This window comes from Carassius carassius, chromosome 7 (assembly GCF_963082965.1).
Source record: "Carassius carassius chromosome 7, fCarCar2.1, whole genome shotgun sequence".
NCBI classification, from domain to species: Eukaryota; Metazoa; Chordata; class Actinopteri; order Cypriniformes; family Cyprinidae; genus Carassius; species Carassius carassius.
The window spans coordinates 14,750,356-14,772,884 of record NC_081761.1 but is presented as its reverse complement, the minus strand read 5'-3'; the positions used below and the strand labels follow the sequence as shown (position 1 = coordinate 14,772,884).

Sequence of the window (22,529 nt, the reverse complement as noted above, 5' to 3'; positions counted from 1 at the left end):
CAGGATGATAACTTCAATATGACACTATTTCCACAAGAATAAGCATAGAACTGGCAATTTCATGATATTGCTTTCAGTTTAGTTTGTTTCTGACTGTCGTAAATGCCTCTGGGTTCACCAGAGAGCAAGGCCCAGTGGCCTAATGGATAAGGTGTCAGCCTTCGGAGCTGAGGATTGTGGAGTCCCACCTGGGTCCTCTTTCAAGAGTTATATTTAAGCTGGCAGTGCAAGTAAGAAATTCAAGGTTGATAACTTCACTCTAGACACAAGAATTAGCATAGAACTGGCAATTTCCTGATATTGCTTTTAGTTTGTTTCTGACTGTCTGTCAATGCCTCTGGGGTCACTAGTGAACGAGGCCCAGTGGCCTAATGGATAAGGCATCAGCCTTCGGAGCTGAGGATTGTGGGTTCGAGTCCCACCTGGGTCATCTTTCAATAGTTGCATTTAAGCTGGCAGTGCAAGAAAAAAATCCAAGGACGATAACTTTACTATAGACACAAGAATTAGCATAGAACTGGCTTCTTTTTTAAAATAACTTTCAATTTAGCTTGCACCAGAATATTAATGAATACCTCAGGCTTAATCAGAGAAAATGCCCAGTTGTCTAATAAATAAGGCATCAACCTTCGGAGATGGGGGTTGTGAATTAAATTACCACCTGAGTTGTCTTTCATAGGTTAGATTTAAGTTGGCTGCGCAACAGGTACCAGGATGATAAGTTCAAAGAGACAGAATAGCTGTGATAAAGGAACATGAGAGTTAGCATAGAACTGCCAACGGAACATGAGAACTGGCAATTTCATGAAAACTCTTTCAGTTTAGTTTGTTTCTGACTGTCTGTCAATGCCTCTGGGTACACCGGTGAACAAGGCCCAGTGGCCTAATGCATTGGTCTTCGGAGCTGAGGATTGTGGGTTCATCTTTCAAGGGTGGCATTTATGTTGGCGGTGCAAGTAAGAAATTTTAGGACGATAACGTCAATATGACACTATAGCCACAAGAATAAGCATAAAATTGGCAAATTTCTGAAAGCTCACTCAGTTCAACTTGGATAAGACTGTCTGTAAATGCCTCTGTGTGGACTTGTGGGAAAAGGTCCAGTGGCCAAACGGATGGGGCATCAACCTTCAGAGCTGAAGATTGTGGGTTCAAGTCATGAGAATTAGCATAGAACAGGCAATTTTCTGAAAGCTCACTCAGTTCAGCTTTGGATAAGACTGTATGTAAATGCGTCTGGGTTCATTAAAAGATGAGGCCTAGTGGCCTAATGGATAAGGCATCAGCCTCCGGAGCTGGGAATTGTTGGTTCAATACCCACCTGGCTCGTCTTTTCAGGGCTTTCATTTAAGTGGGCTATGCAAGAAATTTCAGGATGATAACTTCAATATGACACTATTTCCACAAGAATAAGCATAGAACTGGCAATTTCGCAATATTGCTTTCAGTTTAGTTTGTTTCTGACTGTCTGTAAATGCCTCTAGGTTCACCAGAGAGCAAGGCCCAGTGGCCTAATGGATAAGGCATCAGCCTTCGGAGCTGAGGATTGTGGGTTCGAGTCCCACCTGGGTCATCTTTCAAGAGTTACATTTAAGCTGGCAGTGCAAGAAAGACATTCAAGGACGATAACTTTACTGTAGACACAAGAATTAGCATAGAATTGGCAATACCGTGATACCACTTTTAGTTTATTTCTGACTGTCTGTCAATGCCTCTGGTTCACCAGTGAACAAGGCCCAGTGGCCTAATGGATAAGGCGTCAGCCTTCGGAGCTGAGTATTGTGGAGTCCCACGTGGGTCATCTTTCAAGAGTTACATTTAAGCTGGCAGTGCAAGAAAGACATTCAAGGATGATGACTTTACTGTAGACACAAGAATTAGCATAGAACTGGCAATACCATCATTTCACTTTTACATTGTTTCTGACTGTCTGTCAATATCTCTGGGTTCACCAGTGAGCAAGGCCCAGTGGCCTAATGGATAAGGCATCAGCCTCCGGAGCTGGGAATTGTGGGTGCAAAGTCCCACCTGGGTCGTCTTTGAGGGCTTTAATTTAAGGGGGCTATGCAAGAAATTTCAGCATGATAACTTCAATATGACACTATAGCCAGCTCTGTGTGGACTTGTGGGAAAAGGTCCAGTGGCCAAAAGGATAAGGCATCGAGCTGAAGATTGTGGGTTCAAGTCATGGGGATTAGCATAGAACTGGCAATTTTCTGAAAGCTCACTCAGATCAGCTTTGCATAAGACTGTCTGTAAATGCCTCTGGGTACACTGGTGAACAAGGCCCAGTGGCCTATTGGATAAGGCATCAGCCTTCGGAGGTGAGGATTGTGGATTCATCTTTCAAGGGTGTTGTTTATGTTGGCAGTGCATGAATGAAATTTCAGTATGATAACTTCAATATGACACTATAGCCACATGATTCAGCGTAGAACTGTCAATTTCATGAAAACTCTTTCAGTTTAGTTTGTTTCTGACTGTCTCTCAGTGCCTCTGGATTCACCAGTGAACAAGGCCCAGTGGCCTAATGGTTAAGGCATCAGCCTTTGGAGCTGAGGATTGTGGGTTCGAGTCCCACCTGGGTCATCTTTCAATAGTTGCATTTAAGCTGGTAGTGCAAGAAAAAAATCCAAGGACGATAACTTTACTATAGACACAAGAATTAGCATAGATCTGGCTTTTTTTAAAATAACTTTCAATTTAGCTTGCACCAGAATATTAATGAATACCTCAGGCTTAATCAAAGAAAATGCCCAGTTGTCTAATAAATAAGGCATCAACCTTCGGAGCTGGGGGTTGTGAATTAAATTACCACCTGAGTTGTCTTTCATAGGTTAGATTTAAGTTGGCTGCGCAACAGGTACCAGGATGATAAGTTCAAAGAGACAGAATAGCTGTGATAAAGGAACATGAGAGTTAGCATAGAACTGCCAACGGAACATGAGAACTGGCAATTCCATGAAAACTCTTTCATTTTAGTTTGTTTCTGACTGTCTGTCAATGCCTCTGGGTACACCGGTGAACAAGGCCCAGTAGCCTAATGCATCGGTCTTCGGAGCTGAGGATTGTGGGTTCATTTTTCAAGGGTGGCATTTATGTTGGCGGTGCAAGTAAGAAATTCTAGGACGATAACGTCAATATGACACTATAGCCACAAGAATAAGCATAAAATTGCCAAATTTCTGAAAGCTCACTCAGTTCAGCTTGGATAAGACTGTCTGTTAATGCCTCTGTGTGGACTTGTGGGAAAAGGTCCAGTGGCCAAACGGATGGGGCATCAACCTTCAGAGCTGAAGATTGTGGGTTCAAGTCATGAGAATTAGCATAGAACAGGCAATTTTCTGAAAGCTCACTCAGTTCAGCTTTGGATAAGACTATGTAAATGCGTCTGGGTTCACTAACAGATGAGGCCCAGTGGCCTAATGGATAAGGCATCAGCCTCCGGAGCTGGGAATTGTGGGTTCAAGTCCCACCTGGGTCGTCTTTGAGGGCTTTCATTTAAGTGGGCTATGCAAGAAATTTCAGGATGATAACTTCAATATGACACTATTTCCACAAGAATAAGCATAGAACTGGCAATTTCATGATATTGCTTTCAGTTTAGTTTGTTTCTGACTGTCGTAAATGCCTCTGGGTTCACCAGAGAGCAAGGCCCAGTGGCCTAATGGATAAGGTGTCAGCCTTCGGAGCTGAGGATTGTGGAGTCCCACCTGGGTCCTCTTTCAAGAGTTATATTTAAGCTGGCAGTGCAAGTAAGAAATTCAAGGTTGATAACTTCACTCTAGACACAAGAATTAGCATAGAACTGGCAATTTCCTGATATTGCTTTTAGTTTGTTTCTGACTGTCTGTCAATGCCTCTGGGGTCACCAGTGAACGAGGCCCAGTGGCCTAATGGATAAGGCATCAGCCTTCGGAGCTGAGGATTGTGGGTTCGAGTCCCACCTGGGTCATCTTTCAATAGTTGCATTTAAGCTGGCAGTGCAAGAAAAAAATCCAAGGACGATAACTTTACTATAGACACAAGAATTAGCATAGAACTGGCTTCTTTTTTAAAATAACTTTCAATTTAGCTTGCACCAGAATATTAATGAATACCTCAGGCTTAATCAGAGAAAATGCCCAGTTGTCTAATAAATAAGGCATCAACCTTCGGAGATGGGGGTTGTGAATTAAATTACCACCTGAGTTGTCTTTCATAGGTTAGATTTAAGTTGGCTGCGCAACAGGTACCAGGATGATAAGTTCAAAGAGACAGAATAGCTGTGATAAAGGAACATGAGAGTTAGCATAGAACTGCCAACGGAACATGAGAACTGGCAATTTCATGAAAACTCTTTCAGTTTAGTTTGTTTCTGACTGTCTGTCAATGCCTCTGGGTACACCGGTGAACAAGGCCCAGTGGCCTAATGCATTGGTCTTCGGAGCTGAGGATTGTGGGTTCATCTTTCAAGGGTGGCATTTATGTTGGCGGTGCAAGTAAGAAATTTTAGGACGATAACGTCAATATGACACTATAGCCACAAGAATAAGCATAAAATTGGCAAATTTCTGAAAGCTCACTCAGTTCAACTTGGATAAGACTGTCTGTAAATGCCTCTGTGTGGACTTGTGGGAAAAGGTCCAGTGGCCAAACGGATGGGGCATCAACCTTCAGAGCTGAAGATTGTGGGTTCAAGTCATGAGAATTAGCATAGAACAGGCAATTTTCTGAAAGCTCACTCAGTTCAGCTTTGGATAAGACTGTATGTAAATGCGTCTGGGTTCATTAAAAGATGAGGCCTAGTGGCCTAATGGATAAGGCATCAGCCTCCGGAGCTGGGAATTGTTGGTTCAAGTCCCACCTGGCTCGTCTTTTCAGGGCTTTCATTTAAGTGGGCTATGCAAGAAATTTCAGGATGATAACTTCAATATGACACTATTTCCACAAGAATAAGCATAGAACTGGCAATTTCGCAATATTGCTTTCAGTTTAGTTTGTTTCTGACTGTCTGTAAATGCCTCTAGGTTCACCAGAGAGCAAGGCCCAGTGGCCTAATGGATAAGGCATCAGCCTTCGGAGCTGAGGATTGTGGGTTCGAGTCCCACCTGGGTCATCTTTCAAGAGTTACATTTAAGCTGGCAGTGCAAGAAAGACATTCAAGGACGTTAACTTTACTGTAGACACAAGAATTAGCATAGAATTGGCAATACCGTGATACCACTTTTAGTTTATTTCTGACTGTCTGTCAATGCCTCTGGTTCACCAGTGAACAAGGCCCAGTGGCCTAATGGATAAGGCGTCAGCCTTCGGAGCTGAGTATTGTGGAGTCCCACGTGGGTCATCTTTCAAGAGTTACATTTAAGCTGGCAGTGCAAGAAAGACATTCAAGGACGATGACTTTACTGTAGACACAAGAATTAGCATAGAACTGGCAATACCATCATTTCACTTTTACATTGTTTCTGACTGTCTGTCAATATCTCTGGGTTCACCAGTGAGCAAGGCCCAGTGGCCTAATGGATAAGGCATCAGCCTCCGGAGCTGGGAATTGTGGGTGCAAAGTCCCACCTGGGTCGTCTTTGAGGGCTTTAATTTAAGGGGGCTATGCAAGAAATTTCAGCATGATAACTTCAATATGACACTATAGCCAGCTCTCTGTGGACTTGTGGGAAAAGGTCCAGTGGCCAAAAGGATAAGGCATCGAGCTGAAGATTGTGGGTTCAAGTCATGGGGATTAGCATAGAACTGGCAATTTTCTGAAAGCTCACTCAGATCAGCTTTGCATAAGACTGTCTGTAAATGCCTCTGGGTACACTGGTGAACAAGGCCCAGTGGCCTATTGGATAAGGCATCAGCCTTCGGAGGTGAGGATTGTGGATTCATCTTTCAAGGGTGTTGTTTATGTTGGCAGTGCATGAATGAAATTTCAGTATGATAACTTCAATATGACACTATAGCCACATGATTCAGCGTAGAACTGTCAATTTCATGAAAACTCTTTCAGTTTAGTTTGTTTCTGACTGTCTCTCAGTGCCTCTGGATTCACCAGTGAACAAGGCCCAGTGGCCTAATGGATAAGGCATCAGCCTTCGGAGCTGAGGATTGTGGGTTCGAGTCCCACCTGGGTCATCTTTCAATAGTTGCATTTAAGCTGGTAGTGCAAGAAAAAAATCCAAGGACGATAACTTTACTATAGACACAAGAATTAGCATAGATCTGGCTTTTTTTAAAATAACTTTCAATTTAGCTTGCACCAGAATATTAATGAATACCTCAGGCTTAATCAAAGAAAATGCCCAGTTGTCTAATAAATAAGGCATCAACCTTCGGAGCTGGGGGTTGTGAATTAAATTACCACCTGAGTTGTCTTTCATAGGTTAGATTTAAGTTGGCGCGCAACAGGTACCAGGATGATAAGTTCAAAGAGACAGAATAGCTGTGATAAAGGAACATGAGAGTTAGCATAGAACTGCCAACGGAACATGAGAACTGGCAATTCCATGAAAACTCTTTCATTTTAGTTTGTTTCTGACTGTCTGTCAATGCCTCTGGGTACACCGGTGAACAAGGCCCAGTAGCCTAATGCATCGGTCTTCGGAGCTGAGGATTGTGGGTTCATTTTTCAAGGGTGGCATTTATGTTGGCGATGCAAGTAAGAAATTCTAGGACGATAACGTCAATATGACACTATAGCCACAAGAATAAGCATAAAATTGCCAAATTTCTGAAAGCTCACTCAGTTCAGCTTGGATAAGACTGTCTGTTAATGCCTCTGTGTGGACTTGTGGGAAAAGGTCCAGTGGCCAAACGGATGGGGCATCAACCTTCAGAGCTGAAGATTGTGGGTTCAAGTCATGAGAATTAGCATAGAACAGGCAATTTACTGAAAGCTCACTCAGTTCAGCTTTGGATAAGACTATGTAAATGCGTCTGGGTTCACTAACAGATGAGGCCCAGTGGCCTAATGGATAAGGCATCAGCCTCCGGAGCTGGGAATTGTGGGTTCAAGTCCCACCTGGGTCGTCTTTGAGGGCTTTCATTTAAGTGGGCTATGCAAGAAATTTCAGGATGATAACTTCAATATGACACTATTTCCACAAGAATAAGCATAGAACTGGCAATTTCATGATATTGCTTTCAGTTTAGTTTGTTTCTGACTGTCTGTAAATGCCTCTGGGTTCACCAGAGAGCAAGGCCCAGTGGCCTAATGGATAAGGTGTCAGCCTTCGGAGCTGAGGATTGTGGAGTCCCACCTGGGTCCTCTTTCAAGAGTTATATTTAAGCTGGCAGTGCAAGAAAGAAATTCAAGGTTGATAACTTCACTCTAGACACAAGAATTAGCATAGAACTGGCAATTTCCTGATATTGCTTTTAGTTTGTTTCTGACTGTCTGTCAATGCCTCTGGTTCACCAGTGGCCTAATGGATAAGGCGTCAGCCTTCGGAGCTGAGGATTGTGGAGTCCCACCTGGGTCATCTTTCAAGTTACATTTAAGCTGGCAGTGCAAGAAAGACATTCAAGGACGATGACTTTACTGTAGACACAAGAATTAGCATAGAACTGGCAATACCATGATTTCACTTTTAGATTGTTTCTGACTGTCTGTCAATATCTCTGGGTTCACCAGTGAGCAAGGCCCAGTGTCCTAATGGATAAGGCATCAGCCTCCGGAGCTGGGAATTGTGGGTGCAAAGTCCCACCTGGGTCGTCTTTGAGGGTTTTCATTTAAGGGGGCTATGCAAGAAATTTCAGCATGATAACTTCAATATGACACTATAGCCAGCTCTGTGTGGACTTGTGGGAAAAGGTCCAGTGGCCAAAAGGATAAGGTATCGACCTGAAGATTGTGGGTTCAAGTCATGAGAATTAGCATAGAACTGGCAATTTTCGGAAAGCTCACTCAGATCAGCTTTGGATAAGACTGTCTGTAAATGCCTCTGGGTACACTGGTGAACAAGGCCCAGTGGCCTAATGGATAAGGCATCAGCCTTCGGAGCTGAGGATTGTGGATTCATCTTTCAAGGGTGTTGTTTATGTTGGCAGTGCATGAATGACATTTCAGTATGATAACTTCAATATGACACTATAGCCACATGATTCAGCGTAGAACTGTCAATTTCATGAAAACTCTTTCAGTTTAGTTTGTTTCTGACTGTCTCTGAGTGCCTCTGGGTTCACCAGTGAACAAGGCCCAGTGGCCAAATGGATAAGGCATCAGCCTTTGGAGCTGAGGATTGTGGGTTCGAGGCCCACCTGGGTCAGTTTACAGGAGTTACATTAAGCTGGCAGTGCAAAAAAGAAATTCAAGGTTGATAACTTCACTCTAGACACAAGAATTAGCATAGAACTGGCTTTTTTAAAATCACTTTCAGTTTAGCTTGCACCAGAATGTTAATGAATACCTCAGGCTTAATCACAGAAAATGCCCAGTTGTCTAATAAATAAGGCATCAACCTTCGGAGCTGGGGGTTGTGAATTAAATTACCACCTGAGTTGTCTTTCATAGGTTAGATTTAAGTTGGCTGCGCAACAGGTACCAGGATGATAAGTTCAAAGAGACAGAATAGCTGTGATAAAGGAACATGAGAGTTAGCATAGAACTGCCAACGGAACATGAGAACTGGAAATTTCATGAAAACTCTTTCATTTTAGTTTGTTTCTGACTGTCTGTCAATGCCTCTGGGTACACCGGTGAACAAGGCCCAGTGGCCTAATGCATCGGTGTTCGGAGCTGAGGATTGTGGGTTCATCTTTCAAGGGTGGCATTTATGTTGGCGATGCAAGTAAGAAATTCTAGGACGATAACGTCAATATGACACTATAGCCACAAGAATAAGCATAAAATTGCCAAATTTCTGAAAGCTCACTCAGTTCAGCTTGGATAAGACTGTCTGTTAATGCCTCTGTGTGGACTTGTGGGAAAAGGTCCAGTGGCCAAACGGATGGGGCATCAACCTTCAGAGCTGAAGATTGTGGGTTCAAGTCATGAGAATTAGCATAGAACAGGCAATTTTCTGAAAGCTCACTCAGTTCAGCTTTGGATAAGACTCTATGTAAATGCGTCTGGGTTCACTAACAGATGAGGCCCAGTGGCCTAATGGATAAGGCATCAGCCTCCGGAGCTGGGAATTGTGGGTTCAAGTCCCACCTGGGTCGTCTTTGAGGGCTTTCATTTAAGTGGGCTATGCAAGAAATTTCAGGATGATAACTTCAATATGACACTATTTCCACAAGAATAAGCATAGAACTGGCAATTTCATGATATTGCTTTCAGTTTAGTTTGTTTCTGACTGTCTGTAAATGCCTCTGGGTTCACCAGAGAGCAAGGCCCAGTGGCCTAATGGATAAGGTGTCAGCCTTCGGAGCTGAAGATTGTGGAGTCCCACCTGGGTCCTCTTTCAAGAGTATTATTTAAGCTGGCAGTGCAAGAAAGACATTCAAGGACGATAACTTTACTGTAGACACAAGAATTAGCATAGAACTGGCAATACCGTGATACAACTTTTAGTTTATTTCTGACTGTCTGTCAATGCCTCTGGTTCACCAGTGGCCTAATGGATAAGGCGTCAGCCTTCGGAGCTGAGGATTGTGGAGTCCCACCTGGGTCATCTTTCAAGTTACATTTAAGCTGGCAGTGCAAGAAAGACATTCAAGGACGATGACTTTACTGTAGACACAAGAATTAGCATAGAACTGGCAATACCATGATTTCACTTTTAGATTGTTTCTGACTGTCTGTCAATATCTCTGGGTTCACCAGTGAGCAAGGCCCAGTGGCCTAATGGATAAGGCATCAGCCTCCGGAGCTGGGAATTGTGGGTGCAAAGTCCCACCTGGGTCGTCTTTGAGGGTTTTCATTTAAGGGGGCTATGCAAGAAATTTCAGCATGATAACTTCAATATGACACTATAGCCAGCTCTGTGTGGACTTGTGGGAAAAGGTCCAGTGGCCAAAAGGATAAGGTATCGACCTGAAGATTGTGGGTTCAAGTCATGAGAATTAGCATAGAACTGGCAATTTTCTGAAAGCTCACTCAGATCAGCTTTGGATAAGACTGTCTGTAAATGCCTCTGGGTACACTGGTGAACAAGGCCCAGTGGCCTAATGGATAAGGCATCAGCCTTCGGAGCTGAGGATTGTGGATTCATCTTTCAAGGGTGTTGTTTATGTTGGCAGTGCATGAATGACATTTCAGTATGATAACTTCAATATGACACTATAGCCACATGATTCAGCGTAGAACTGTCAATTTCATGAAAACTCTTTCAGTTTAGTTTGTTTCTGACTGTCTCTGAGTGCCTCTGGGTTCACCAGTGAACAAGGCCCAGTGGCCAAATGGATAAGGCATCAGCCTTTGGAGCTGAGGATTGTGGGTTCGAGGCCCACCTGGGTCAGTTTACAGGAGTTACATTAAGCTGGCAGTGCAAAAAAGAAATTCAAGGTTGATAACTTCACTCTAGACACAAGAATTAGCATAGAACTGGCTTTTTTAAAATCACTTTCAGTTTAGCTTGCACCAGAATGTTAATGAATACCTCAGGCTTAATCACAGAAAATGCCCAGTTGTCTAATAAATAAGGCATCAACCTTCGGAGCTGGGGGTTGTGAATTAAATTACCACCTGAGTTGTCTTTCATAGGTTAGATTTAAGTTGGCTGCGCAACAGGTACCAGGATGATAAGTTCAAAGAGACAGAATAGCTGTGATAAAGGAACATGAGAGTTAGCATAGAACTGCCAACGGAACATGAGAACTGGCAATTCATGAAAACTCTTTCAGTTTATTTTGTTTCTGACTGTCTGTCAATGCCTCTGGGTTCACCGGTGAACAAGGCCCAGTGGCCAAATGCATCGGTCTTCGGAGCTGAGGATTGTGGGTTCATCTTTCAAGGGTGGCATTCATGTTGGCGGTGCAAGTAAGAAATTCTAGGACGATAACGTCAATATGACACTATAGCCACAAGAATAAGCATAAAATTGCCAAATTTCTGAAAGCTCACTCAGTTCAGCTTGGATAAGACTGTCTGAAAATGCCTCTGTGTGGACTTGTGGGAAAAGGTCCAGTGGCTAAACGGATAAGGCATCAACATTCAGAGCTGAAGATTGTGGGTTCAAGTCATGAGAATTAGCATAGAACAGGCAATTTTCTGAAAGCTCACTCAGTTCAGCTTTGGTTAAGACTGTATGTAAATGCGTCTGGGTTCACTAACAGATGAGGCCCAGTGGCCTAATGGATAAGGCATCAGCCTCCGGAGCTGGGAATTGTGGGTGCAAAGTCCCACCTGGGTCGTCTTTGAGGGCTTTCATTTAAGGGGGCTATGCAAGAAATTTCAGCATGATAACTTCAATATGACACTATAGCCAGCTCTGTGTGGACTTGTGGGAAAAGGTCCAGTGGCCAAAAGGATAAGGCATCGAGCTGAAGATTGTGGGTTCAAGTCATGCGAATTAGCATAGAACTGGCAATTTTCTGAAAGCTCACTCAGATCAGCTTTGGATAAGACTGTCTGTAAATGCCTCTGGGTACACCGGTGAACAAGGCCCAGTGGCCTAATAGATAAGGCATCAGCCTTCGGAGCTGAGGATTGTGGGTTCATCTTTCAAGGGTGTTGTTTATTTTGGCAGTGCATGAATGAAATTTCAGTATGATAACTTCAATATGACACTATAGCCACATGATTCAGCGTAGAACTGTCAATTTCATGAAAACTCTTTCAGTTTAGTTTGTTTCTGACTGTCTCTCAGTGCCTCTGGGTTCACCAGTAAACAAGGCCCAGTGGCCTAATGGATAAGGCATCAGCCTTCGGAGCTGAGGATTGTGGGTTCGAGTCCCACCTGGGTCAGTTTTCAGGAGTTACATTAGGCTGGCAGTGCAAGAAAGAAATTCAACGTTGATAACTTCTCTCTAGACACAAGAATTAGCATAGAACTGGCAATTTCCTGATTATGCTTTTAGTTTGTTTCTGACTGTCTGTCAATGCCTCTGGGGTCACCAGTGAACGAGGCCCAGTGGCCTAATGGATAAGGCATCAGCCTTCGGAGCTGAGGATTGTGGGTTCGAGTCCCACCTGGGTCATCTTTCAATAGTTGCATTTAAGCTGGCAGTGCAAGGAAAAAATCCAAGGACGATAACTTTACTAAAGACACAAGAATTAGCATAGAACTGGCTTTTTTATTTAAATAACTTTCAATTTAGCTTGCACCAGAATATTAATGAATACCTCAGGCTAAATCAGAGAAAATGCCCAGTTGTCTAATAAATAAGGCATCAACCTTCGGAGCTGGGGGTTGTGAATTAAATTACCACCTGAGTTGTCTTTCATAGGTTAGATTTACAGTTTTTTACAATCACTTTGTTACTATTTTCAGAACCTTGATGTCATTTTTCACAACTCTAGACACAAAACTCACAACCAATGATCAAAATGCACATTTTTCACAACTCTAACCCTTTTCTCAATTGCTTGGATACAATACACATAAAACTTAGATCATTTGTTCATTCAACAAAAATCACCTGTTCAATATGACACAACTTAACATCAAAGTGCTACTATTTCAAAAGGCAATTCACACATTACATTTCAAATGAGTGTCTATTCATTTCCTTACAATGATCTAACTATCAATTGATACAACTGCTCAAAATGATAAGTAACTGTTGCATTACTCTTAGTATGGAAACAGACAAACAATCTTCCATGTTTACTGTAAATCATGAACGTTTCAAGATAACAAGATTCATTGTCATCAATTAGCGCGTGAACCAATTAGACTACAATATCCATGGATGTAGCCTAATATTTTATCATAATGCTTCATCAGACACTGTGTCTATGGCCCCAAATACTGTACCACCTTTTCAGACTATTTACAGTATTGACAGTACTGCACTGTACAGATGCAGGCCCTTGTAATTGCTTGTCCAATTCTGCCAGCTCATTACTGATGATTGAGTGCACATTGTGAAAGAATTGATTGGGATCCAATTGCAAGAGCATAGTGATACGTAACATGGAGCCAGCAGGTGATCCAGGTCACAATGGAGGTCAAGCAGTGGTGGGAGGAAGACGAGGAAGACATGTTGGTCAAAGGAATGGTAGAGGACAGGCACCCCTTCTGAGAGGTGGTCGTGGGCCTCGTTTGAGAGGTGTGGGGGAACGTGGCAGAGGACAAGGTCACGGACCAAGACAACGGCAGCAACAGCATAGAGTGTCCAATGAAATTCGGGCAATAGTTGTAGACCATGTCATAAATCATGGCATGACAATGACTGAGGCGGCTACAATGATACAACCAAACCTCAGAAGGTCAACCGTGGCCTCAATAATCAGAACTTTCCACAATGAGAACCGGTAAGTTATCAGCATGCACTAAACATTATGCTACTCTCAATTGTCAAATGACTGCATACCAATGTGTATCACAGAATAGGTGATGTTTCAAAAATTCTACATTGTACACTAATCTCTAAATCTCTTTCTGAAATGTATTTTTAGAGGGTGACGGAGCTGGATGCTGATGATGACCATCACAAATTCATATATTTGGATGAGGCAGGTTTTAATCTGGCCAAGACAAGGAGGAGAGGTCAGAAGTTCATTGGCCAGCGGGAAACCATCCAAGTACCTGGACAACGTGCGGCTAACATTACCATGTGTGCGGCTATATCAGAAGATGGTGTGGTGGGTTTCAATTTCATAGCTAATTATTTTTGCTTTGATTCAAATAAACCTATGTTGTAATTGTACAGTACTGTAGTGTTTTGCATCAATATATTACAAACTTTGTTCAATGATTCCACTGTGTCTGTAGTATTCTCTCTACTACTGCAGTACTTTTACAGAGATGTATTTACTGTACATGTAGTACCATAATGAAACCTGTATCACCTATTTTGTTCTACAATATTTAATTATTGTACGAACAATGACACAGTGAAACTATCGGTTGCTTGTGTGTGGGTGATCTATAGTTATGTTTCAATGGTAATTCACAGTAAAGTTGTGTTTTGAACCAATGATTGTGCAAGTGCAAGATTTCTTTAAAGATGTGAATGCGTAAGGCAATGTTTTGAACATTAGACAGCCTGTGTTACAAGTGATAACCGTTTTGAGTTTTGTGTCTAGAGTTGTGAAAAATGACATCAAGGTTCTGAAAATAGAAGCAAAGTGATTGTAAAAAACTGTAAGTTGGCTGCGCAACAGGTACCAGGATGATAAGTTCAAAGAGACAGAATAGCTGTGATAAAGGAACATGAGAGTTAGCATAGAACTGCCAACGGAACATGAGAACTGGCAATTTCATGAAAACTCTTTCAGTTTAGTTTGTTTCTGACTGTCTGTCAATGCCTCTGGGTACACCGGTGAACAAGGCCCAGTGGCCTAATGCATTGGTCTTCGGAGCTGAGGATTGTGGGTTCATCTTTCAAGGGTGGCATTTATGTTGGCGGTGCAAGTAAGAAATTTTAGGACGATAACGTCAATATGACACTATAGCCACAAGAATAAGCATAAAATTGGCAAATTTCTGAAAGCTCACTCAGTTCAACTTGGATAAGACTGTCTGTAAATGCCTCTGTGTGGACTTGTGGGAAAAGGTCCAGTGGCCAAACGGATGGGGCATCAACCTTCAGAGCTGAAGATTGTGGGTTCAAGTCATGAGAATTAGCATAGAACAGGCAATTTTCTGAAAGCTCACTCAGTTCAGCTTTGAATAAGACTGTATGTAAATGCGTCTGGGTTCATTAAAAGATGAGGCCTAGTGGCCTAATGGATAAGGCATCAGCCTCCGGAGCTGGGAATTGTTGGTTCAAGTCCCACCTGGCTCGTCTTTTCAGGGCTTTCATTTAAGTGGGCTATGCAAGAAATTTCAGGATGATAACTTCAATATGACACTATTTCCACAAGAATAAGCATAGAACTGGCAATTTCGCAATATTGCTTTCAGTTTAGTTTGTTTCTGACTGTCTGTAAATGCCTCTAGGTTCACCAGAGAGCAAGGCCCAGTGGCCTAATGGATAAGGCATCAGCCTTCGGAGCTGAGGATTGTGGGTTCGAGTCCCACCTGGGTCATCTTTCAAGAGTTACATTTAAGCTGGCAGTGCAAGAAAGACATTCAAGGACGATAACTTTACTGTAGACACAAGAATTAGCATAGAATTGGCAATACCGTGATACCACTTTTAGTTTATTTCTGACTGTCTGTCAATGCCTCTGGTTCACCAGTGAACAAGGCCCAGTGGCCTAATGGATAAGGCGTCAGCCTTCGGAGCTGAGTATTGTGGAGTCCCACGTGGGTCATCTTTCAAGAGTTACATTTAAGCTGGCAGTGCAAGAAAGACATTCAAGGACGATGACTTTACTGTAGACACAAGAATTAGCATAGAACTGGCAATACCATCATTTCACTTTTACATTGTTTCTGACTGTCTGTCAATATCTCTGGGTTCACCAGTGAGCAAGGCCCAGTGGCCTAATGGATAAGGCATCAGCCTCCGGAGCTGGGAATTGTGGGTGCAAAGTCCCACCTGGGTCGTCTTTGAGGGCTTTAATTTAAGGGGGCTATGCAAGAAATTTCAGCATGATAACTTCAATATGACACTATAGCCAGCTCTGTGTGGACTTGTGGGAAAAGGTCCAGTGGCCAAAAGGATAAGGCATCGAGCTGAAGATTGTGGGTTCAAGTCATGGGGATTAGCATAGAACTGGCAATTTTCTGAAAGCTCACTCAGATCAGCTTTGCATAAGACTGTCTGTAAATGCCTCTGGGTACACTGGTGAACAAGGCCCAGTGGCCTATTGGATAAGGCATCAGCCTTCGGAGGTGAGGATTGTGGATTCATCTTTCAAGGGTGTTGTTTATGTTGGCAGTGCATGAATGAAATTTCAGTATGATAACTTCAATATGACACTATAGCCACATGATTCAGCGTAGAACTGTCAATTTCATGAAAACTCTTTCAGTTTAGTTTGTTTCTGACTGTCTCTCAGTGCCTCTGGATTCACCAGTGAACAAGGCCCAGTGGCCTAATGGATAAGGCATCAGGCTTCGGAGCTGAGGATTGTGGGTTCGAGTCCCACCTGGGTCATCTTTCAATAGATGCATTTAAGCTGGTAGTGCAAGAAAAAAATCCAAGGACGATAACTTTACTATAGACACAAGAATTAGCATAGATCTGGCTTTTTTTAAAATAACTTTCAATTTAGCTTGCACCAGAATATTAATGAATACCTCAGGCTTAATCAAAGAAAATGCCCAGTTGTCTAATAAATAAGGCATCAACCTTCGGAGCTGGGGGTTGTGAATTAAATTACCACCTGAGTTGTCTTTCATAGGTTAGATTTAAGTTGGCTGCGCAACAGGTACCAGGATGATAAGTTCAAAGAGACAGAATAGCTGTGATAAAGGAACATGAGAGTTAGCATAGAACTGCCAACGGAACATGAGAACTGGCAATTCCATGAAAACTCTTTCATTTTAGTTTGTTTCTGACTGTCTGTCAATGCCTCTGGGTACACCGGTGAACAAGGCCCAGTAGCCTAATGCATCGGTCTTCGGAGCTGAGGATTGTGGGTTCATTTTTCAAGGGTGGCATTTATGTTGGCGGTGCAAGTAAGAAATTCTAGGACGATAACGTCAATATGACACTATAGCCACAAGAATAAGCATAAAATTGCCAAATTTCTGAAAGCTCACTCAGTTCAGCTTGGATAAGACTGTCTGTTAATGCCTCTGTGTGGACTTGTGGGAAAAGGTCCAGTGGCCAAACGGATGGGGCATCAACCTTCAGAGCTGAAGATTGTGGGTTCAAGTCATGAGAATTAGCATAGAACAGGCAATTTTCTGAAAGCTCACTCAGTTCAGCTTTGGATAAGACTATGTAAATGCGTCTGGGTTCACTAACAGATGAGGCCCAGTGGCCTAATGGATAAGGCATCAGCCTCCGAAGCTGGGAATTGTGGGTTCAAGTCCCACCTGGGTCGTCTTTGAGGGCTTTCATTTAAGTGGGCTATGCAAGAAATTTCAGGATGATAACTTCAATATGACACTATTTCCACAAGAATAAGCATAGAACTGGCAATTTCATGATATTGCTTTCAGTTTAGTTTGTTTCTGACTGTCGTAAATGCCTCTGGGTTCACCAGAGAGCAAGGCCCAGTGGCCTAATGGATAAGGTGTCAGCCTTCGGAGCTGAGGATTGTGGAGTCCCACCTGGGTCCTCTTTCAAGAGTTATATTTAAGCTGGCAGTGCAAGTAAGAAATTCAAGGTTGATAACTTCACTCTAGACACAAGAATTAGCATAGAACTGGCAATTTCCTGATATTGCTTTTAGTTTGTTTCTGACTGTCTGTCAATGCCTCTGGGGTCACCAGTGAACGAGGCCCAGTGGCCTAATGGATAAGGCATCAGCCTTCGGAGTTGAGGATTGTGGGTTCGAGTCCCACCTAGGTAATCTTTCAATAGTTGCATTTAAGCTGGTAGTGCAAGAAAAAAATACAAGGATGGTAACTTTACTATAGACACAAGAATTAGCATAGAACTGGCTTTATTTTAAAAATCACTTTCAATTTAGCTTGCACCAGAATGTTAATGAATACCTCGGGCTTAATCAGAGAAAATGCCCAGTTGTCTAATAAATAAGGCATCAACCTTCGGAGCTGGGGGTTGTGAATTAAATTACCACCTGAGTTGTCTTTCATAGGTTAGATTTAAGTTGGCTGCGCAACAGGTACCAGGATGATAAGTTCAAAGAGACAGAATAGCTGTGATAAAGGAACATGAGAGTTAGCATAGAACTGCCAACGGAACATGAGAACTGGCAATTTCATGAAAACTCTTTCAGTTTAGTTTGTTTCTGACTGTCTGTCAATGCCTCTGGGTACACCGGTGAACAAGGCCCAGTGGCCTAATGCATTGGTCTTCGGAGCTGAGGATTGTGGGTTCATCTTTCAAGGGTGGCATTTATGTTGGCGGTGCAAGTAAGAAATTTTAGGACGATAACGTCAATATGACACTATAGCCACAAGAATAAGCATAAAATTGGCAAATTTCTGAAAGCTCACTCAGTTCAACTTGGATAAGACTGTCTGTAAATGCCTCTGTGTGGACTTGTGGGAAAAGGTCCAGTGGCCAAACGGATGGGGCATCAACCTTCAGAGCTGAAGATTGTGGGTTCAAGTCATGAGAATTAGCATAGAACAGGCAATTTTCTGAAAGCTCACTCAGTTCAGCTTTGAATAAGACTGTATGTAAATGCGTCTGGGTTCATTAAAAGATGAGGCCTAGTGGCCTAATGGATAAGGCATCAGCCTCCGGAGCTGGGAATTGTTGGTTCAAGTCCCACCTGGCTCGTCTTTTCAGGGCTTTCATTTAAGTGGGCTATGCAAGAAATTTCAGGATGATAACTTCAATATGACACTATTTCCACAAGAATAAGCATAGAACTGGCAATTTCGCAATATTGCTTTCAGTTTAGTTTGTTTCTGACTGTCTGTAAATGCCTCTAGGTTCACCAGAGAGCAAGGCCCAGTGGCCTAATGGATAAGGCATCAGCCTTCGGAGCTGAGGATTGTGGGTTCGAGTCCCACCTGGGTCATCTTTCAAGAGTTACATTTAAGCTGGCAGTGCAAGAAAGACATTCAAGGACGATAACTTTACTGTAGACACAAGAATTAGCATAGAATTGGCAATACCGTGATACCACTTTTAGTTTATTTCTGACTGTCTGTCAATGCCTCTGGTTCACCAGTGAACAAGGCCCAGTGGCCTAATGGATAAGGCGTCAGCCTTCGGAGCTGAGTATTGTGGAGTCCCACGTGGGTCATCTTTCAAGAGTTACATTTAAGCTGGCAGTGCAAGAAAGACATTCAAGGACGATGACTTTACTGTAGACACAAGAATTAGCATAGAACTGGCAATACCATCATTTCACTTTTACATTGTTTCTGACTGTCTGTCAATATCTCTGGGTTCACCAGTGAGCAAGGCCCAGTGGCCTAATGGATAAGGCATCAGCCTCCGGAGCTGGGAATTGTGGGTGCAAAGTCCCACCTGGGTCGTCTTTGAGGGCTTTAATTTAAGGGGGCTATGCAAGAAATTTCAGCATGATAACTTCAATATGACACTATAGCCAGCTCTGTGTGGACTTGTGGGAAAAGGTCCAGTGGCCAAAAGGATAAGGCATCGAGCTGAAGATTGTGGGTTCAAGTCATGGGGATTAGCATAGAACTGGCAATTTTCTGAAAGCTCACTCAGATCAGCTTTGCATAAGACTGTCTGTAAATGCCTCTGGGTACACTGGTGAACAAGGCCCAGTGGCCTATTGGATAAGGCATCAGCCTTCGGAGGTGAGGATTGTGGATTCATCTTTCAAGGGTGTTGTTTATGTTGGCAGTGCATGAATGAAATTTCAGTATGATAACTTCAATATGACACTATAGCCACATGATTCAGCGTAGAACTGTCAATTTCATGAAAACTCTTTCAGTTTAGTTTGTTTCTGACTGTCTCTCAGTGCCTCTGGATTCACCAGTGAACAAGGCCCAGTGGCCTAATGGATAAGGCATCAGCCTTCGGAGCTGAGGATTGTGGGTTCGAGTCCCACCTGGGTCATCTTTCAATAGATGCATTTAAGCTGGTAGTGCAAGAAAAAAATCCAAGGACGATAACTTTACTATAGACACAAGAATTAGCATAGATCTGGCTTTTTTTAAAATAACTTTCAATTTAGCTTGCACCAGAATATTAATGAATACCTCAGGCTTAATCAAAGAAAATGCCCAGTTGTCTAATAAATAAGGCATCAACCTTCGGAGCTGGGGGTTGTGAATTAAATTACCACCTGAGTTGTCTTTCATAGGTTAGATTTAAGTTGGCTGCGCAACAGGTACCAGGATGATAAGTTCAAAGAGACAGAATAGCTGTGATAAAGGAACATGAGAGTTAGCATAGAACTGCCAACGGAACATGAGAACTGGCAATTCCATGAAAACTCTTTCATTTTAGTTTGTTTCTGACTGTCTGTCAATGCCTCTGGGTACACCGGTGAACAAGGCCCAGTAGCCTAATGCATCGGTCTTCGGAGCTGAGGATTGTGGGTTCATTTTTCAAGGGTGGCATTTATGTTGGCGGTGCAAGTAAGAAATTCTAGGACGATAACGTCAATATGACACTATAGCCACAAGAATAAGCATAAAATTGCCAAATTTCTGAAAGCTCACTCAGTTCAGCTTGGATAAGACTGTCTGTTAATGCCTCTGTGTGGACTTGTGGGAAAAGGTCCAGTGGCCAAACGGATGGGGCATCAACCTTCAGAGCTGAAGATTGTGGGTTCAAGTCATGAGAATTAGCATAGAACAGGCAATTTTCTGAAAGCTCACTCAGTTCAGCTTTGGATAAGACTATGTAAATGCGTCTGGGTTCACTAACAGATGAGGCCCAGTGGCCTAATGGATAAGGCATCAGCCTCCGAAGCTGGGAATTGTGGGTTCAAGTCCCACCTGGGTCGTCTTTGAGGGCTTTCATTTAAGTGGGCTATGCAAGAAATTTCAGGATGATAACTTCAATATGACACTATTTCCACAAGAATAAGCATAGAACTGGCAATTTCATGATATTGCTTTCAGTTTAGTTTGTTTCTGACTGTCGTAAATGCCTCTGGGTTCACCAGAGAGCAAGGCCCAGTGGCCTAATGGATAAGGTGTCAGCCTTCGGAGCTGAGGATTGTGGAGTCCCACCTGGGTCCTCTTTCAAGAGTTATATTTAAGCTGGCAGTGCAAGTAAGAAATTCAAGGTTGATAACTTCACTCTAGACACAAGAATTAGCATAGAACTGGCAATTTCCTGATATTGCTTTTAGTTTGTTTCTGACTGTCTGTCAATGCCTCTGGGGTCACCAGTGAACGAGGCCCAGTGGCCTAATGGATAAGGCATCAGCCTTCGGAGTTGAGGATTGTGGGTTCGAGTCCCACCTAGGTAATCTTTCAATAGTTGCATTTAAGCTGGTAGTGCAAGAAAAAAATACAAGGATGGTAACTTTACTATAGACACAAGAATTAGCATAGAACTGGCTTTATTTTAAAAATCACTTTCAATTTAGCTTGCACCAGAATGTTAATGAATACCTCGGGCTTAATCAGAGAAAATGCCCAGTTGTCTAATAAATAAGGCATCAACCTTCGGAGCTGGGGGTTGTGAATTAAATTACCACCTGAGTTGTCTTTCATAGGTTAGATTTAAGTTGGCTGCGCAACAGGTACCAGGATGATAAGTTCAAAGAGACAGAATAGCTGTGATAAAGGAACATGAGAGTTAGCATAGAACTGCCAACGGAACATGAGAACTGGCAATTTCATGAAAACTCTTTCATTTTAGTTTGTTTCTGACTGTCTGTCAATGCCTCTGGGTACACCGGTGAACAAGGCCCAGTGGCCTAATGCATCGGTCTTCGGAGCTGAGGATTGTGGGTTCATCTTTCAAGGGTGGCATTTATGTTAGCGGTGCAAGTAAGAAATTCTAGGACGATAACGTCAATATGACACTATAGCCACAAGAATAAGCATAAAATTGGCAAATTTCTGAAAGCTCACTCAGTTCAGCTTGGATAAGACTGTCTGTAAATGCCTCTGTGTGGACTTGTGGGAAAAGGTCCAGTGGCCAAACGGATGGGGCATCAACCTTCAGAGCTGAAGCTTGTGGGTTCAAGTCATGAGAATTAGCATAGAACAGGCAATTTTCTGAAAGCTCACTCAGTTCAGCTTTGGATAAGACTGTATGTAAATGCGTCTGGGTTCACTAACAGATGAGGCCCAGTGGCCTAATGGATAAGGCATCAGCCTCCGAAGCTGGGAATTGTGGGTTCAAGTCCCACCTGGGTTGTCTTTGAGGGCTTTCATTTAAGTGGGCTATGCAAGAAATTTCAGGATGATAACTTCAATATGACACTATTTCCACAAGAATAAGCATAGAACTGGCAATTTCGTGATACCACTTTTAGTTAATTTCTGACTGTCTGTCAATGCCTCTGGTTCACCAGTGAACAAGGCCCAGTGGCCTAATGGATAAGGCGTCAGCCTTCGGAGCTGAGGATTGTGGAGTCCCACCTGGGTCATCTTTCAAGAGGTACATTTAAGCTGGCAGTGCAAGAAAGACATTCAAGGACGATGACTTTACTGTAGACACAAGAATTAGCATAGAACTGGCAATACCATGATTTCACTTTTAGATTGTTTCTGACTGTCTGTCAATATCTCTGGGTTGACCTTTGAACAAGGCCCAGTGGCCTAATGGATAAGGCATCAACCTTAGGAGCTGGGGGTTGTGAATTAAATTACCACCTGAGTTGTCTTTCATAGGTTAGATTTAAGTTGGCTGTGCAACAGGTACCAGGATGATAAGTTCAAAGAGACAGAATAGCTGTGATAAAGGAACATGAGAGTTAGCATAGAACTGGCAATACCATGATTTCACTTTTAGATTATTTCTGACTGTCTGACAATATCTCTGGGTTCACCAGTGAGCAAGGCCCAGTGGCCTAATGCATA

At 42.8% G+C, this 22,529-nt stretch overlaps 20 non-coding genes across 20 annotated transcripts; all 20 read left to right on the top strand.

Annotated features, from left to right (window-relative positions):
• The first annotated feature begins 357 nt into the window (after positions 1 to 357).
• trnar-ucg (transfer RNA arginine (anticodon UCG)) lies at positions 358 to 430 on the top strand. Its single transcript has one exon. It is a non-coding gene; the product is annotated as a tRNA-Arg (tRNA).
• A 1,070-nt stretch (positions 431 to 1,500) lies between these two features.
• trnar-ucg (transfer RNA arginine (anticodon UCG)) lies at positions 1,501 to 1,573 on the top strand. The gene has a single exon. It is a non-coding gene; the product is annotated as a tRNA-Arg (tRNA).
• Positions 1,574 to 2,516: 943 nt separating this feature from the next.
• On the top strand, positions 2,517 to 2,589 carry trnaq-uug (transfer RNA glutamine (anticodon UUG)). Its single transcript has one exon. It is a non-coding gene; the product is annotated as a tRNA-Gln (tRNA).
• An 822-nt stretch (positions 2,590 to 3,411) lies between these two features.
• On the top strand, positions 3,412 to 3,484 carry trnar-ccg (transfer RNA arginine (anticodon CCG)). Its single transcript has one exon. It is a non-coding gene; the product is annotated as a tRNA-Arg (tRNA).
• Positions 3,485 to 3,882: 398 nt separating this feature from the next.
• On the top strand, positions 3,883 to 3,955 carry trnar-ucg (transfer RNA arginine (anticodon UCG)). Its single transcript has one exon. It is a non-coding gene; the product is annotated as a tRNA-Arg (tRNA).
• A 1,070-nt stretch (positions 3,956 to 5,025) lies between these two features.
• On the top strand, positions 5,026 to 5,098 carry trnar-ucg (transfer RNA arginine (anticodon UCG)). The gene has a single exon. It is a non-coding gene; the product is annotated as a tRNA-Arg (tRNA).
• A 943-nt stretch (positions 5,099 to 6,041) lies between these two features.
• trnar-ucg (transfer RNA arginine (anticodon UCG)) lies at positions 6,042 to 6,114 on the top strand. The gene has a single exon. It is a non-coding gene; the product is annotated as a tRNA-Arg (tRNA).
• An 821-nt stretch (positions 6,115 to 6,935) lies between these two features.
• trnar-ccg (transfer RNA arginine (anticodon CCG)) lies at positions 6,936 to 7,008 on the top strand. Its single transcript has one exon. It is a non-coding gene; the product is annotated as a tRNA-Arg (tRNA).
• Positions 7,009 to 8,173: 1,165 nt separating this feature from the next.
• trnaq-uug (transfer RNA glutamine (anticodon UUG)) lies at positions 8,174 to 8,246 on the top strand. Its single transcript has one exon. It is a non-coding gene; the product is annotated as a tRNA-Gln (tRNA).
• Positions 8,247 to 9,068: 822 nt separating this feature from the next.
• Positions 9,069 to 9,141, top strand: trnar-ccg (transfer RNA arginine (anticodon CCG)). The gene has a single exon. It is a non-coding gene; the product is annotated as a tRNA-Arg (tRNA).
• A 1,165-nt stretch (positions 9,142 to 10,306) lies between these two features.
• Positions 10,307 to 10,379, top strand: trnaq-uug (transfer RNA glutamine (anticodon UUG)). Its single transcript has one exon. It is a non-coding gene; the product is annotated as a tRNA-Gln (tRNA).
• A 1,375-nt stretch (positions 10,380 to 11,754) lies between these two features.
• trnar-ucg (transfer RNA arginine (anticodon UCG)) lies at positions 11,755 to 11,827 on the top strand. Its single transcript has one exon. It is a non-coding gene; the product is annotated as a tRNA-Arg (tRNA).
• Positions 11,828 to 11,987: 160 nt separating this feature from the next.
• Positions 11,988 to 12,060, top strand: trnar-ucg (transfer RNA arginine (anticodon UCG)). The gene has a single exon. It is a non-coding gene; the product is annotated as a tRNA-Arg (tRNA).
• A 2,925-nt stretch (positions 12,061 to 14,985) lies between these two features.
• On the top strand, positions 14,986 to 15,058 carry trnar-ucg (transfer RNA arginine (anticodon UCG)). Its single transcript has one exon. It is a non-coding gene; the product is annotated as a tRNA-Arg (tRNA).
• Positions 15,059 to 16,001: 943 nt separating this feature from the next.
• On the top strand, positions 16,002 to 16,074 carry trnar-ucg (transfer RNA arginine (anticodon UCG)). Its single transcript has one exon. It is a non-coding gene; the product is annotated as a tRNA-Arg (tRNA).
• Positions 16,075 to 16,896: 822 nt separating this feature from the next.
• trnar-ccg (transfer RNA arginine (anticodon CCG)) lies at positions 16,897 to 16,969 on the top strand. The gene has a single exon. It is a non-coding gene; the product is annotated as a tRNA-Arg (tRNA).
• Positions 16,970 to 18,510: 1,541 nt separating this feature from the next.
• On the top strand, positions 18,511 to 18,583 carry trnar-ucg (transfer RNA arginine (anticodon UCG)). The gene has a single exon. It is a non-coding gene; the product is annotated as a tRNA-Arg (tRNA).
• A 943-nt stretch (positions 18,584 to 19,526) lies between these two features.
• trnar-ucg (transfer RNA arginine (anticodon UCG)) lies at positions 19,527 to 19,599 on the top strand. The gene has a single exon. It is a non-coding gene; the product is annotated as a tRNA-Arg (tRNA).
• An 822-nt stretch (positions 19,600 to 20,421) lies between these two features.
• On the top strand, positions 20,422 to 20,494 carry trnar-ccg (transfer RNA arginine (anticodon CCG)). The gene has a single exon. It is a non-coding gene; the product is annotated as a tRNA-Arg (tRNA).
• A 1,297-nt stretch (positions 20,495 to 21,791) lies between these two features.
• trnar-ccg (transfer RNA arginine (anticodon CCG)) lies at positions 21,792 to 21,864 on the top strand. Its single transcript has one exon. It is a non-coding gene; the product is annotated as a tRNA-Arg (tRNA).
• The last annotated feature ends 665 nt before the right edge of the window (positions 21,865 to 22,529 follow it).